Below are 16092 nucleotides of genomic sequence, written 5' to 3'. Positions count from 1 at the left end.
CCTCAGGCCATGTCAAACTCAATTCAAACTAGTCACAGCCAAAGATGAAAGGAAGATTCTATAATCATCCCCTAGCTACTATACATTTTTAATATTTTTATACTATATTATAGTTAGCATTTAGAAAATAAAACTGTCTAGCACTGCTGACCCTTCAACAATATGGGTTTCAACTGTGCATGTCCACTTAAAAGTGGATTTTTTCAATAACAGTTACACCAAAAGTGTGCCTGCCTCTCCTGCCTCCCCTTCCTCCTCCTCCACCTCTGCCACTAGAGACAGCAAGACCAATCTCTTCTTTCCCTCCTCCTCATCAGCTTACCCAATGCAAAGACAATGAGGATGAAGACCTTTATGATCCACTTCCATTAATGAATAGCAAATATATTTTCTCTTCTTTAGGATTTTCTTAATAACATTTTCTTCTCTCTAGCTTACGTTATTGTAAGAACACAGTATATAATACATATAACATACAAAAGGCACATTATTCAACTGTTTATGTTATTGGTAAGGCTTCTGGTCAACAGTAGGCTATTACTAGTTAAGTTCTGGAGGAGTCAAAAGTTACATGCAGGCCAGGCACGGTGGCTCATGCCTTTATTCCAAGCGCTTCAGGAGGCCAACGGAGAAGGATCACTTGAGGTCAGGAGTTCCAGACCAGCCTGGGCAACACAGTGAGACCATGTCTCTATTTAATTTTAAAAACTGTATTTTAAAATTGTGTTTAAAGGGAAAGAAAAAAGTATGCTTATTCAATTCAGTGTTTATATTCTAGAATAATGCTGCTCAAAAAATAATTTAAAAAAGAATGATGGATTTAATAAGGTACACATAAAACTACATATATATAAGGTTGTGTGTGTGTGCATGCATGTGTGTGTGTATGTGTGTGTAGATTTTTCTTTCTTTTAGAGTATAGAAATTGTTTTAGATATCCCTTAAGTAGAGAAATAGCACTTAGGAAGGAAGTATACATTTAGAAGGCCAAGAGTCATGTCACCAACAGGTTGGGAGAACTGTTGAGTCATGGCCTCCTCCTGTGTTGCCTGAGGAGACCTGAGTAAGAATGGATGTATAACAGAAGAATCTCCCACCTGACCTATTAGAGATACTGTACCAGCATTACCAGATATCACTTCTATTAAAAGAAGATATTTCAGTGCCCAGAGGTTCAAGTTATCAAACAAAGCAACTCAATTGAAAAGACAAGGTGTATTAAAACCCACAAAAAAAAAAAAAACCATTTTTATGAAATCCTAACAAGTAACTGAAACCCAAAATGCTCTGTCTTGAGTCATGAGATCTATCAGTTCTTGATATTGCCTGGACTTGCATCTAGAGCTACATTGTAAAATCTTTTTAGGCATGTGTTAGATTTCTGTGAAAACTTTGTTTAAATGTAAACCTCATACCACACTGTCAGTTTTTGTGTTAATAAAACTATAGATTTATTACACTAAAAAAAAGAACAAAATACAAGGTGTAGCTATATGACACAGAAGCTAAACAAGTGCCTGGCCTCACGGTAGTATATAGAACTTAAGGTGCCTGCTCAAAAAAGTCATATTCAAGTTTATCAACCAAGAGTTATTATTAAAATACCATTAATACATCCGGGCATGGTGGCTCACGCCTGTAATTCTAGCACTCTGGGAAGCCGAGGCAGGCCGATCACCTGAGGTCAAGAGTTCAAGACCAGCCTGGCCAACATGGCAAAACCTCATCTCTACTAAAAATACAAAAATTAGCTGGGTGTGGAGGCACACGCCTGTAATCCCAGCTACTTGGGAGGCTAAGGCGGGAGAATCACTTGAACCTGGGAAGTAGAGGTTGCAGTGAGCCGAGATCATGCCATTGCACTCCAGTCTGGGAGACAGAGTGAGAGCCCATCTCAAAAAAAAAAAAAAAAATTAAGACATTTGACAACTGCACTGAAGGTGCACATTTCAATAACATCTACCTATTCTGGAGGGAAAAAAAAGTATATCTAGAAAAACAGCTTCCAAGATTGAGGTAAAAATCACAGGGCACTCAATAATATGTACTGATTTTTCTTCCCTCTCAAAGTACCTGAGCAGAGCTACATTCACAGAGCATTCCTGCAGGCTGCTTGCTTCACCATTAATCAATTCTTGACAGTTCCAAAGACGTTATGTTTTCAAAGACAGTTTTTCAGTTGTGTTGCTATTAAAAGCCTGGATTTTTCAAATGGCTAAAAATTACAGATATCTAAAAATCTTAGATTCCACCTCTATTAAAGAAGAATGATGCTGGGAACAGTCAAATAAATGTAACCCAGAAAAGTGCCCTAATGTACTTTAAAAACATTTTCAGAGATAATGATTCCCAAATTTCCCTTACTGAAAGTCAAGGAAGGTCACAAATAGCAAGCCACTTTAAAAGCAGTGCTCCAATTACCCATCCCCTAAGCTCTGCACAAAGGTTTATGGAGGGGAGATGCTCAGATAACTTGACCATCCATTATAGGATGCAGTCACTCCAGAAAAGCTGACTCCTTAGGAAATTTTCTTCTGACAAAGCAACAAAAGAGAAAAACTCCAAGGTCTTTGTTTCAGCATCTGGCTGAGATCAAGGCTAAGTATAATGAAACCTACACAACCCCAGAATTTAACATATGACAGTATTTTTGGCCTGTACAAAATGCGTCTCCCTTAATCTGCATTAAGCTGTTGTTTTTCTCAATAAAAGAATATCCTTTTGTAATTGTTTAAAATGTTTAAGAAATGAGTAAGCCAGTACAGTCGCTCGAACAGCAATAGTAATGCATATACCAGTATACGTCAGTCAAAGGGTAGATCATCTGATCATTTCTCAATTATTCAGGAAAAGCTTGGCACCCCAAACTATATACCAATGCATTAGAGTTAACAAGATTCTTAGAACATGGGTTGAAGTATAAGCTCTCATCAAATTTCAAGAAACATAGAGAAGATTTTTAATGCATTCACTATGGAGGGAAAACATAAATATGTAACAGAAAACCTTCTTAAGTAGCCAGAAAATTATCCAAACTATTTCATCTGCGAATATGACAACACTGAATTCAGAAATCAATGACTAAAACTGCACAAGCATTTCCCATATTTTCCTTTTCCACTTCAAAAAGGGAAAAGCCAGTGGGCAGAAAATACTGGACATTTGAGAAATCAAAACTCTGCTATAAATAGCAGGGTTTTTTGTTTTTGTTTTTGTTTCTTTCCCTGAGACGGAGTTTGGCCCTGTCCCCCAGGCTGGAGTGCAATGGCACAATCTCGGCTCACTGCAATCTCTACCTCCTGGGTTCTAGCGATTCTCCTGCCTCAGCCTCCCAAGTAGCTGGGATTACAGGTGTGTGCCACCACACCCAGCTAATTTTTGTATTTTTAGTAGAGACAGGGTTTCACCATGTTGGTCAGACTCTTCTCAAACTCCTGACCTCAGGTGATCCATCCGCCTCAGCCTCCCAAAGTGCTGGGATTACAGGCGTGAGCCACAGCACCTGGCCAAATAGCAGGTCTTCTAAGAATGACAGTTTGAGTGACATTTCCTCCCCGCAATGTGACTTTGGAACTAATTCACCAACTCACCTTATTCCATTTCAAAGCTAGTAGTATATCTTGCTTTTGAGTGCAACTTCAGGTAATCTCTCAAAACCTAGATTAAAATAATTATGAACTTTATTAGTAGTTATTTCCAAATTTTGAAAAACACACAACTATAACTCATAGTAAGTAAAAGGGGAAAAAAAATCACCACTACTAATCAAATCACAACTGTGAAATTTTATACTTTGTCTCTAAAACCTTCTTTAATTGGTAATATCTTTATGTGCAGCTCAATACACATTTATTGGGCTTTTGTTTTTTAGACAGTGTTTTGCTCTTGTCACCCAGGCTGGAGTACAGTGGCAAGATCTCAGCTCACTGAAACCTCCGCCTCCTGGGTTCAAGCAATTCTCCTGCCTCAGCCTCCTGAGTAGCTGGGATTACAGGTGTGCACCACCACACCGGCTAATTTTTGTGTTTTTAGCAGAGACGGGGTTTCACCATGTTAGCCAGGCTAATCTTGAACTCCTCACCTCAGGTGATCCACCCGCCTCAGCCTCCCAAAATGCTGGGATTACAGGCGTGAGCCACTGCACTATGCCCCGCCTCAACACATATTTAAATTTAAGCCAACCAACAGCCATTCCCACTTAAACAACAAATTCTTGCTTGGCTATTCATTCAGTCTGTCCACAGACTGCTACTCAAAGATCTCACCCTGGAAGCTGTATGTATAAAAGAAAAAACAACAACAACAACAAAGTGATTTTGATGAGTTGGTCCATCACATGCCTATGGGAATCACTATTCCAAAATACTAGTTCTCTACAGGGAGCAATTTTGTACCCACAGGGGACATCTTGCAACATGTGGTAACATTTTTGGTCATCACAAGTGAAGGGGGGGTGGGCACACTATTGGCATGTAATACACAGAAACCAGGGAAGTCGCTAAACATCATACAACGCACAGGACAGTCCCCTCCAACAAAGAATTAGCCTGCCTAAAACGAAAATACTGGTGAGGTTTAGAAACCCTGTTCCGAAGAAACCAAACACTACATATTTGGAAATTCCACAATTCTCACACTGCTCATTTCAGATCACCTACTAAGCTCCCACCATAGTTGTATTTCCTATGAATGCTAAGCTTATTGGTTAAAAGAATACCCATGCCCAATACATGCCCAATAGTAATCATCTACAGCACATGTAGCAATTTCTAAAATGTATTAAATAAGTTAGACACGTCCATAAGAGCTTCCAATAAATAATTTTAAACACTATTTCAAACCATGTAATTGCCAAACTCTGTTCCCAATCACATAAAATAGAAGCTAAGAAGAATAAAAATAATGAGAACTTAGTTTCACTCACAGATATTCCCAATTCCTACTGAAGACAAAAGGGGAAGTTCCTCTTCCCAGCCTATCACCCTGGACATTAGGCCTCCCACCTTTTATTCAGCTAAATAAAAAAGCACTTCAAACAAGACTTACCAAGGACTTATCACACCCTCACACTATGATCTCATGTAATACGGTAGAACAGAGCTTGGTAAGACCCCACAACAGGCCTTTCCTACACTACCACAACCAAATCATACAAATATCAGAAGAAAACCGTGGGTAAAATAAACCTCTAAAGAAGGAATGTCCAATCTTTTGGCTTCCCTGGGCCACAGTGGAAGAAGAATTGTCTTAAGCCACACATAAAATACACTAACGATAGCTGATGAGCTTTAAAAAAATTGCAACAAAGTCTCATAATGTTTTAAGAAAGTTTACAAGTTTGTGTTGGGCTGCATTCAAAGCCATCCTGTACCACATGTGGCTCGTGGGCTGCAGGATGGACAAGCTTGCTCTAAAAGATATTCTGAGAGTCAGATATCTAAGATAACAAAACTTGCTGTTTTTACACAACTGGCCTGCAGCTTGCACCCATAGAATAGGTGAAGAAATCTATAACACTCAAAATACATACTTCGTTTTGTTAATCTTTAACCAATGAGCTATAACTAATTATATAAATAAGACATGCCTAGCAGCTGATATGCAGTAGTAATCCACTTAGGAACATGAATAAACATGCAAATTTTAAACTCAAGCAAAAGGACAGGATTTATGAACACACTTAGAAAGATTCCATCAGAATTACTCCATTCTAATTGAACAAGATTTCCATATGTGGCAAATGGGCTTATTCTAATTAAAGTCTGAGTTTGTCTTCTGAATCCTCAGTCTACACAGGCTCAACCACAGTAACTCGAAGCAGCAAGCGGGCCAGGGGCTGTGGGTAGTGGGGCAAAGACCAGTGCTCATACCCCAAAGCACCAGAAGGTCTGGCAGTCCAGGTAGAATCTGTGCCAGAGGCAGGACTCCAATCAGGAGCTCCCACTCATTGCAACCTCTGGCCCAGCCAACTCCTTGGGAAGCTTTGCTGAATGCTGTGCTTATCCAAAGCTGAAATGGAGTAGAAGAGGCTAACATATGTTCTAGATTCAAGGTGCCTGTGAAATCAGTGTAGAGACTACCACACCTCCACTACAGAGAGAAGACAACTGAGGAAGGCAGCCCCAGTTAAGAGCTAGAAAAATAATGACATGTTCAAGGACAACTTTTCAATATCCATCAGTGGCTAAGAGAACAAAGCAATGCTACAAAGAAAGGAAAGCCCAGAAATTACTAGGAAGGTTCAGAAGTTGTAGTGCATGATATGAAATTTAACCTCTACCCCCTTTTTCTAGATTTAAGTTAGTCTTTAAATAAAAACTCATAATAAAGTTTCAAAACATAAACATTTTTTCCCTCTCTTAGCAGTAAAATATATTCAGTTCCAAAAAAGAAAGGTTGCTCAATTTCCTGTCAAAAGCAATCAGGAGAAGGCCACCTACACTGTAAAAGCAGCAAGAAAAAAAAACAAAATGCTAAAGAAAAGTCTGATGCGTGGGCGTATACAAAGTGCAATGTAACTACCACCCTGAGTTTTCAAAAGTTCTTTTCCCTGATCATTCTGAGAAATATGAAAATTAGTATAACTGCTAAAGAGAAGTTTGACCTCCAGCCTATTTAAGGAAAACAAGCCCTATGATGGATCTAAGTCGCCTCAAAGAAAGACAGGTATGGAGGGAGGGGGGAAGGAATTCTATGTATTTAACCTATGGTTCTCTGTACCAAAGGAAAAGGGGAGATTCTGCCAAAGAGACAATCTGCATGTAATGTTATCACAGAAAGAACAGTATTCTGACAATGAACCTTCTCCCTATAGCTACCCTTACCCGCCACGCTGACTCACACAATTTTGTGGAGTAGAACCATCTTCATCCAAAGCTGAGTATTCTTAATCTGAAAACATGAAATCGGAAATACTCCAAAATCTGAAACGTTTTTAGTGCCAACGTGACTTTTAGTGCTCAAAGGAAATGCTCATTGGAGCATTTCAGATTTCAGGTTTTCCGATCAGGGATGCTGAACTAGTAAGTATACTACAAATATTCCAAAATCCAAAAAAATAAAAAATCCTAAACACTTCTGGTCCCAAGCATTTTGGATAAGGAAAACTCAACCCATATGTTTAACCCTAAACGTTTAGGGGCCAACCATTCACAAATATGTATGTGAGCTGACTAGATTATGAATTAGCTAGAGCATCACATCCACCACTCTACCAAATGCCCCTCACCCTGCTCATACTTTCAGAAAATTTGAAATTCTAAGACAGGCAATCAACAGCCTAGCACTCTGAAAAGTAAACTAAAAGCCTACTGAAATATGCTTAGTACTAAGGTAGACATAGTGTGATGAAATAAGAAAGAAATTGCTTTAATGGCTCACCAGCGGATTGAGAAGAAAAGAATAGCATACACAAAGTAAGTTAAAATTAAATACAGCATTGTCATTGAATACAATGAGGTGCCATATTTTTGTAAACTACACTTTCCATTCAAAGAAGCAGTTTGGCACAAAGGCAAAACAGATGAAGGAAATAAATAATGAGCCAAGAATGTATTAATGTGATGATTATAAATATTAAAAAACCGCATACCGAAAGACAAATCAAGAAGTATAATAACAGGAAGGCCACCATGATCGGGTAGTTTCAAGACAAAGCAGCCCAAAAAGCAAGCCCCGTAAACCTTATAAATGACTTTGATAAGCTAACAATTCTGTTACTAAGTCAATTATGAAAAGTTTTGTTTTGTTTTACTTTATAACTTCAGACCAACCTACAAAAATGTTGTAAGAACACTACAGGTAACTTTTTTTTTCCCTGAACTATTTGAGACTAAGTAGCCAATGTGATAGCCTATCACTCCCAGAGTTTAGTGAGTAATTTCTATAAACAAGGGCATTCTCCTACAAAACTACAATGATGACCATCAAAAACCAGAAATTAACACTGATGTTATATAGTCATCTACTTTACAGACCAGATTTGACTTTCTCCAAGTAGCCCAATCCTTTTACTAAAAAGGACTTTTACTAAAAGGTCCTTTCTCCAAAAGGACCCAATCCTTTTACTAAAGGTGAAACCTAGTTTTCACCTTTCCCTTCCCTGTAAGAGTAGTAAATCTGGCTCCCATTAACTTCAATGTTTATTTATTGGATTTATCCCTCACACCACATGTCATATAATGCCTTCCCCACCTGTGATCCCGTATCAGAAAGAGCCAGTCTCTCTAACCAAAGGACCCACAAGGGGGTGGCCTGGCAAAACAAAAAGTTTTAGACAAAAACCACTCTACTCTAGCCACACCACAGAAAAAAAATCTTCAACCCCACACCCACATCCCATCATCAAAGGCCAAGTGGAGAGCCCAGAGTTCTACACTCACCTAGTTCCAATGAGGCACCCTTATTTATAGACTACATGTAAGAAGATACCATTTTTACAGAGCCCAAATGGGCAAAACTAAGACTATATTACTTATAGATACACTCACTTTAAAAAGCAACAGAATGTTGAACCTGCGTTCAGGACAGTATTATTTCCAGAGGGAAAGAGGATGAGGGGATCACAGGGGAACACACAGTAGCTTCAAAGTAAAACCTGCAAATGCTAAGCACGAGTTCCTCGACATACAAGATTTGAGCCTCACCAAACCATGAGGAAGTCTTTAGGAGGATCCCGATTTTACATCAGAGATTTGAGGGCTAAAAAGGTTAAGCCCATTGCCTGTGGTCACACAACTAATAAGCAAGTGCTCAGATGCAAGCCCACAGCTGTCTGACTCCAGCCTCTTCCGGCTCACTCCCTTCCTCAACACAGAGAAAACACAGGCAGGAGAAATGCAGCTGTGATTCTGAACCAACTGGTGGCTTCTAAGGAAGAGATTCCTACTGCACTTCTAAACCACTTCCCAGAGAGTTGTGAGTAAGGGCAAGTGTAGTTCCAAAACCAGGGGGGAAAAAAATCTTCCTGAAAGCAAGGAAAGGGGAAAGGGGGTGGAGGCACAAACCTGGGCTCTGCTTGGCACTGCAAGAGCAATGTTAACAATCCTCGAGCGAGAGTCCCCATCACATTCCACAGGCTACCAAGTCAGGCCCAATTCAGTTACTAAGTAAAGGCCCTGGGAAAATCTTATTACTAGTTGTTTTTGTTTTCTTTTATTCTGAAATTGGGGGACAGGAGAGAGAAGACCAGCAAACCATTCGTAAAATTCTAAACCTAGCCTAAATATGGTAAAACTATAAACTGCTTAGCCCACAGCATGAAACATGAAATTAGTGACAAAATTTGAGTCTCTTTGAAGAATTCATATAAAGGAATACGAAAGCAGAACAATGCTGCTCTGTAGCAAAGACCAGACACTTGGGAAGCTTAAATACCACTCTACTATCTGAGGATGTTTTAAAACTGATTTCTAAAAACTAAAAAGATGGAACTATATAAAAAGATAACAGAAGCAAAAAAAAAATTACTGTCTTCTCAAAACATCAGAAATAACTGCATTCTAACTGCATTTCTGGTAGAGGTATCTCCAGAACCCACCAAAGTCATTAATAACAACTCACATCACCTGGAAAAATCTCATGATCAGCACTGATGATTTTGTAATCTTAGTTCATCCTTTCTAAGACTATATTTAAAAGGGAATCAAGTCTTTCCATTGTTGACTTTCCATCATTGGTGGAATATAATTGAATCCAAGATAATTTTAAGCCTAGCCTCGCCTACCAAAAAAACAAAACAAAAAATCCTGCTAAGCTCCATTTCCCCCTGCTATCAACCTTTCCTTTCTAAAAAGAAAAAGTCTAGAAACAAGGCCACACACCAAAGAAAATGCTACAGAATAAAAGAAATAAAAGGACATACAAAATGGCATAAAAATAATTCACCAGCCTGGACAATATGGCGAAACCTTGTCTCTACAAAAAACATAACTCAGGCAGGTGTGGTGGCACACGCCTGTAGTCTCAGCTACTTGGGAGGCTGAGATGGGAGGATCATTGGGGCCCAGGTGTTCCAGGCTTCAGTCAGCCCTGATCATGCCGCTACTCCAAACTGGGCAACAAAGTGAGACCCCCGGGAGGGAGGGAAGGGAGCGAAGGGAGGGAAGGAAGGGAGGGGAGGGAAGGGAGGGAAGGAAGGGAGGGAAGGAAGGGAGGGAGGGGAGGGAAGGGAGGTGAGGAGGGAGGGAGAGAAGGAAGGGAAGGAGGGAGGGAAGGACGGAGGGAGGGAGGGAGGGAGGGAGGGAGGGAGGAAGGAAGGAAGGAAGGAAGGAAGGAAGGAAGGAAGGAAGGAAGGAAGGAAGGAAGGAAGGAAAAGAGAAAGAAAGAAAAGAAAAGAAAATTCAAAACTCATGCAAACTTCGTGATGCAGCCTAAAACCGTCTACAGTATATCAAAGCAAAGGCATGTAAATTCATCCTCTAAATACAATAAGCAGGTGAGAAGCAAAATCAAAAATAAATCTCACTAGATAAAAATGGAAAGCATTTAACAGACAATCGTACAAGGTGAGGAGTATTTTTTATTAAAAGCATTTTAGTTACTTTCTACCACCTCCCAGATTTGAGCAATTCTACTGCCTCAGCCACCTGAGTAGCTGGGATTACAGGCACACGCCACCACACCCAGCCAATTTTTTTAATTTTTAGTAGAGGCGGGGTTTCTCCATGTTGGCCAGGCTGGTCTTGAACTCCTGACCTCAGGTGATCTGCCTGCCTTGGCCTCCCAAAGTGTTGGGATTACAGGTATGAGCCACCGCGCCCAGCTACTTTAGTTACTTTCTTTATGAAAAGTGATCAGGTGCTAATGAAATCAGCATCTGGCATTATAAAGATAAGAAGTTATCCCAAAGAATATCTCGATGAAGAATGCTGAATAAATTCATCCACAGGCACTTGTTTCGTTCATCCTACTGCATTAAGCTTAAGTGGTCACAACACAACTAACAATTATCCTTGAAAATTAAAGGAGAATAGCCCAGCTTTAAAACAAACTTAAAATCTAAAAAGAAAAGAAAAAACATATTACTTCAACTTCAAAAATGGGAAAATCCTGAAACATACTGAAGAATTTCTTTGTAAACTCCTAGATAATGAATTTTGGGTAAAAATCAATGTGGCTTATTAAAAAATAAATCCCCCCAAGGTAATCTAATTTACTGTTATTGAGGCAACCCTCTTATCAAGGGACCACAAGAATTGTATTTCTTATCTTAAATATTGATTTGACAACCCATGAAGACACAAGAAAGGTGTTCTTCCCAGAAAAGCACATCACAATGGTTCTTTGACCCCAAGTCATAAAAATTATTCTTATTCTTCCTGTCCCTGCAATTCTAAACATAAAATTTCTGCAAAGACAGAGACAAGCAAATGAAATGGCTGAAAAAAAAGCCAAAGAAGTGATGACAAAGATGTCGGTGGCACCCATATAATCATTATAACCTTGCAATATATACAGCATATTAGAAATTTTTATAGGTTAGTTATCTTCATTTTTGAGGCTTCTCCATCTCAGCAGAAGTTCATCTTCCCAGTTACTCAAGCCAAAAACCTTCAATTCATTTACACTCTTCTTTCACACCCCACATCCATTCTGTGAAGACTTATAAATTCTACCTCCCAAAGAGCATCTTAACTCCTTTACTTCTCTCCATCTCCACTGTCTTCACATTGGTTGAAGCCACTGTTATCTCTCAACTAGACAGCTACCCCCCATTCCTCATTAATCTTCTTTCTGCCCATGATCATTTTCCACAGAGTAGTCAGACTGACTTGTTAAAAGGTTAGTAAACTACATCTTATTACTCCCCTGCTTAAAAGCCTCTAACGTCTTCCCATGGCCTCAGATATCAAGAAATGTGAAGAATGTAAAAATTCTGCCCTACATGTGAGATAACAAGTTAGCCTGCCACATAACTATATAGATGCCTGCGGAAGAAATGAGACTCCAGGGTCAGAGACAAAGGACATCATTACAGCAGTAGCAGTGGCCAAAGTATCAGTATTTTTTGGTGCTAGTCCCTTAAGCCTCAATTCCCAGCAGGTGACACAAAGAGAATAAGATGACCTCAGCACAACAGCAGGTTGTGTCACAGTAGAGTAACTCTGAGCTTAGTGAACTGAAATCTTTTGTAATGGGCAGTAAGCTTGCCTGGCCTTTACCCCAGAAGGGACATTCTCTTTCTCTTCCAAGGCCATTCACTATACAAATCATCCTTGAAAAGATGATCCAGAAGAAAGATAGTCAATGTACAAACACAAGAGACAAGTGGAGAACTGTCCCCCAACATTAGAGTAGGAGCCAAGTTTCTTGCTATTGTCTATAAGGACCTACATGATTAGTTCTTTCTCTTCAATTTCATCTGGAACCTCTGTCTCCCCAGCATACTCACTTTAGTTCCACTGGCCATCTTTGATGCCTTCCAATGAGCCAAGTTCTTTCCTGCCTCAGGTCCTCAGCCTGCACTGGTCCTTTTGTCAAAAACGCTCTTTGCCTAGCTTAGGTGTCACTTCCTCAGAAGGACCTTTCCTGGTCAATCTATCTACTTAAGCAGCTACCCTCACTTGTTATTACCTTTTTACCACTTTGCTCACTCATTCATTTGTGCAATAAGCATTTACTGAGCACCTACTATGTACCAATCATTGTTACCATAGGCACAATAATTACTTTTGATACTTGTTTATTTATTTACTGAGTCTTCCTCAAGGTGGAAACCTTGTCTTTTTATTCATCCTTAAATGCCTAGAGCTTAAAATTGTACATTCATTAAAACTCTGTTGAATAAATGAACTATTACAATACCAAGAACCAAAACATTTGCAGATCGGTATGGGAAAGCAGCATGACACTGCACAAGAAGTATGGAATTGGAGCTAGACATCCTAAATTCAAACCCCAGAATCATCATTTAATGGTGCCCAAGGAATTCTACTAAGTTCTTTGTAAAATGAAGTCCTTTCCTAGCTAACTCACAAAATTATTGTTAGGATCAAATAACAGAATTTAAATGGACGCCCTTGCAATGCTAAATGTAATTCAAGACCTGTAACAAGTTAATAGTTAATACATGCCTACTGTGAGGCTGGTCCTAGTAGTGAAACTTACAATAAAAATGTATAACTTAAGTGAAATCAGAAAACATTTTGTCCTTTAATAAACTTGAAAGGGAAAAATGGTTCTTCCCCCCAGAACCTTGGGCTCTGTAGCCCAGGCTGGAGTGCAGTGCAGTGGTGCAATCTCTTCTCACTGCAACCTCCACCTCCTGGGTTCAAGCGATTCTCCTACCTCAGCCTCCTGAGTAGCTGGGATTACAGGCACCTGCCATCAAGTCCAGCTAATTTTTGTATTTTTAGTAGAGACGGGGTTTCACCATGTTGGCCAGGTTGGTCTCGAGCTCCTGACCTCACATGATCTGCCCACAAAGTGCTGGGATTACAGGTAGGAGGCACGGCGCCTGGCCCAGACATGCTTTTAAAATTTTTAGATAAAAGGTGAGTTGCCTTTACCTGATCTTGATCCTAAAATACTAAAAGAATGCTTTTTGGTTACCAAAGTTATTTTTAAGCAAGCCAATCCAATGCAAATTTAGAAAAAGTTGACTATAGTTACAACCCTGAGTGCCAACCTTCAAAACAGAATTTTTAGCTTTCTGGCAAAAGTCATGAATCTATAAATTTTAAGTATTAATTTACTGACTTTAACTGAAGCCAAAACAGTCTCTTCACTGTGATGTGGGTGGGTGGGTGGGTGGGTGGGTGGGTGTGTGTGTGTAGTCAACGGAAAGTAAGCTTCATCCTATAATAGATATAAAACAGTAGTTTCAGAGGCAAGGCACCAGGTGGCCTACAGGAAGAAATACAGTGATCATACTGAAGTGTGAGCAGAGGACTGGGACTGGCAACTAGACTACAAACCAGACCATCAACTCAGACAAGCTGCACAGCTGGCTTGAGCTCACCCATCCACAAGCTCATTTTCTATAACCTCACAATAAAATTACTCAGAATTTAATTTTGGAGGGTACTGCTTCTATGATCTAACACTGAAGTATAAACCGATAAAAAGGACAGCCATTTTTAAAAAGTAGACTGTGAAAACAGTATGATTAAGGATTTTTTTTTTTTTTTTTTTTTGAGACAGAGTCTCAGCCTGTCGCCCAGGCTGCAGTGCAGTGGTGCAATCTCGGCTTACTGCAACCTCTGCCGCCTGGGTTCAAGCGATTCTCCTGCCTCGGCCTCCTGAGTAGCAGGGATTACAGGTGCCTGCCACCACGCCCAGCTAATTTTTTTGTATTTTTAGTAGAGACGGGGTTTCACCATCTTAGCCAGGTTGGTCTTAAACTCCCGACCTCGTGATCCACCAGCCTTGGCCTCCCAAAGTGCTGGGATTACAGGCGTGAGCCACCGCGCCAGGCCAAGATTCTTTTTATATAACATTTTTCAAACTCATTATACATATATGTAAATAACTAATAGGTACACTGTGCTAGCAAAAAGAAGGAATATGAATTGGTACTTCTAAAACTTAAACTCAAAAAGAAAATATTGAGGCAGAGAAGTACATGAAAAGTCTGTTTGGCACTGCTATGAAAGATACCCAGTTTAAGAAGAATGGAGACAGATGATCTACAATGAACATATGAGTGGCATTAATAGGGGCACATATTTCAATATATATAATTATATTCAGAAGCTTTTCATTATTCATGTGAAGGTCTCTCAAAAACATGCATCTTTACATGTTATTTTAAAGATGGCTACCTATTCCAAATGTGGAGGGAGAGGGGGACAGCAGCAGTTATAAAACTATTCACACAGTCCTCAATAACCATAAATACTATTATAATAGTAAAAATAAAATCTAGGATATCTAGAAGCTTCCTCCTTGATATTAATTTAAATAGCAAATATCTAATTGTCTTCCAATTAAGTAACTTCCCTTATAAATAAATAATAATGATAGTGTCTCCAATATGCCAGGCACATATTCTTTACCTCATATAATCAATATAACAATCCTAGGACATGGGCATTATCTCTATTTTAGGAAGGAGTATAATAATCAGTGAAGTTTTAAATCTTACCCAAGGCCAGGAACGGTGGCTCATGCCTGTAATCCCAGCACTTTGAGAGGCCAAGGCAGGCAGATCACATGAGGCCAAGAATTCAAGACCAGCCTGGCCAATATGGTGAAACCCTGTCTCTACTAAAAATACAAAAATTGGCCAGGTGTGATGGCTTACTCAGGAGGCTGAGGCAAGAGAATCACTTGAACCCGGGAGGCGGAGGTTACAGCGAGCTGAGGTCACACCACTGCACTCCATCCTGGGAGACAGAGAGAAAACTTGTCTCAAAAAAAAAAAAAAACAAACTTACCCAAGATAAATTAAGAAGTGGTGGCACTGTTATTTAAACCCAAGACAATCCTATTCCAAATCCTTGCCTTTTTTATACAATGCCATCAATATATTGCCTCTCAATAATAAGTTAATTTTCAGTCTGTTCTCAGCACTATATGAATGAATGAGACTCATTATTTCATCTAATTCCTATAATAGTCTTGCAAGGTAATTATTACCCATATTTTTTTTTGATTTGAGAAAAGACTCCTAACAGTTAAGTAACTTGGCCAACGTCATACAGCTAACTTAATAACGGGACAAGCAGGGATCCCACCCTAAGTCGCTTGATACAAAGCCTAAGCTTCTACCATTGTATTATGCAGCCTCCACCTTATATTATTTACAATAATTGTAATTTAGGCATAATTTATAAATTATAAGTTTACTGTTGACAATGTTATATAAAAATGCATGTTATTAACAACAAACTGTTAAAATGCGTATTTTATATTTTTTCAGAAAAAAACTGGAAAAACACACAAGTAAAAAATCTTATATTTATGAGTGATAAGATTACTGGTAAATTTTTTTATTTCTATTTTTCTGGTTTTTCCTTAATTATGATATATAACTTACCAAAGGTTAATTTTTTTCTTAGCATTCATTTAACATTTTATATTTTTAGTTATGCCTATCTGCCTTAATTAAATATAACTTTTGCTAAAAAATATTGGGTTAAATGGGAACAC

The 16092-nt window shown here is 39.1% G+C and overlaps 1 protein-coding gene across 27 annotated transcripts in view; it reads right to left on the bottom strand.

Annotated features, from left to right (window-relative positions):
• SIPA1L1 (signal induced proliferation associated 1 like 1) overlaps nucleotides 1-16092 on the bottom strand; it is a 412571-nt gene that overhangs the window by 319070 nt on the left and 77409 nt on the right. For 20 of the 27 annotated variants that reach the window (XM_063651761.1, XM_063651777.1, XM_054448754.2 and 17 more), the window contains one exon: nucleotides 3591-3657. The exons of the other annotated variants lie outside the window; for them this stretch is intronic. The gene's annotated coding sequence lies outside the window, so the exon portion shown is untranslated. The remainder of the gene's footprint in view (nucleotides 1-3590; nucleotides 3658-16092) is intronic. 27 annotated transcript variants of the gene reach the window in all.

This window comes from Pongo pygmaeus, chromosome 15 (genome assembly GCF_028885625.2).
Source record: "Pongo pygmaeus isolate AG05252 chromosome 15, NHGRI_mPonPyg2-v2.0_pri, whole genome shotgun sequence".
Taxonomy (NCBI): domain Eukaryota; kingdom Metazoa; phylum Chordata; class Mammalia; order Primates; family Hominidae; genus Pongo; species Pongo pygmaeus.
Note: the sequence above shows the minus strand (reverse complement) of the source record. Positions and strands in the feature narration are given on the sequence as shown.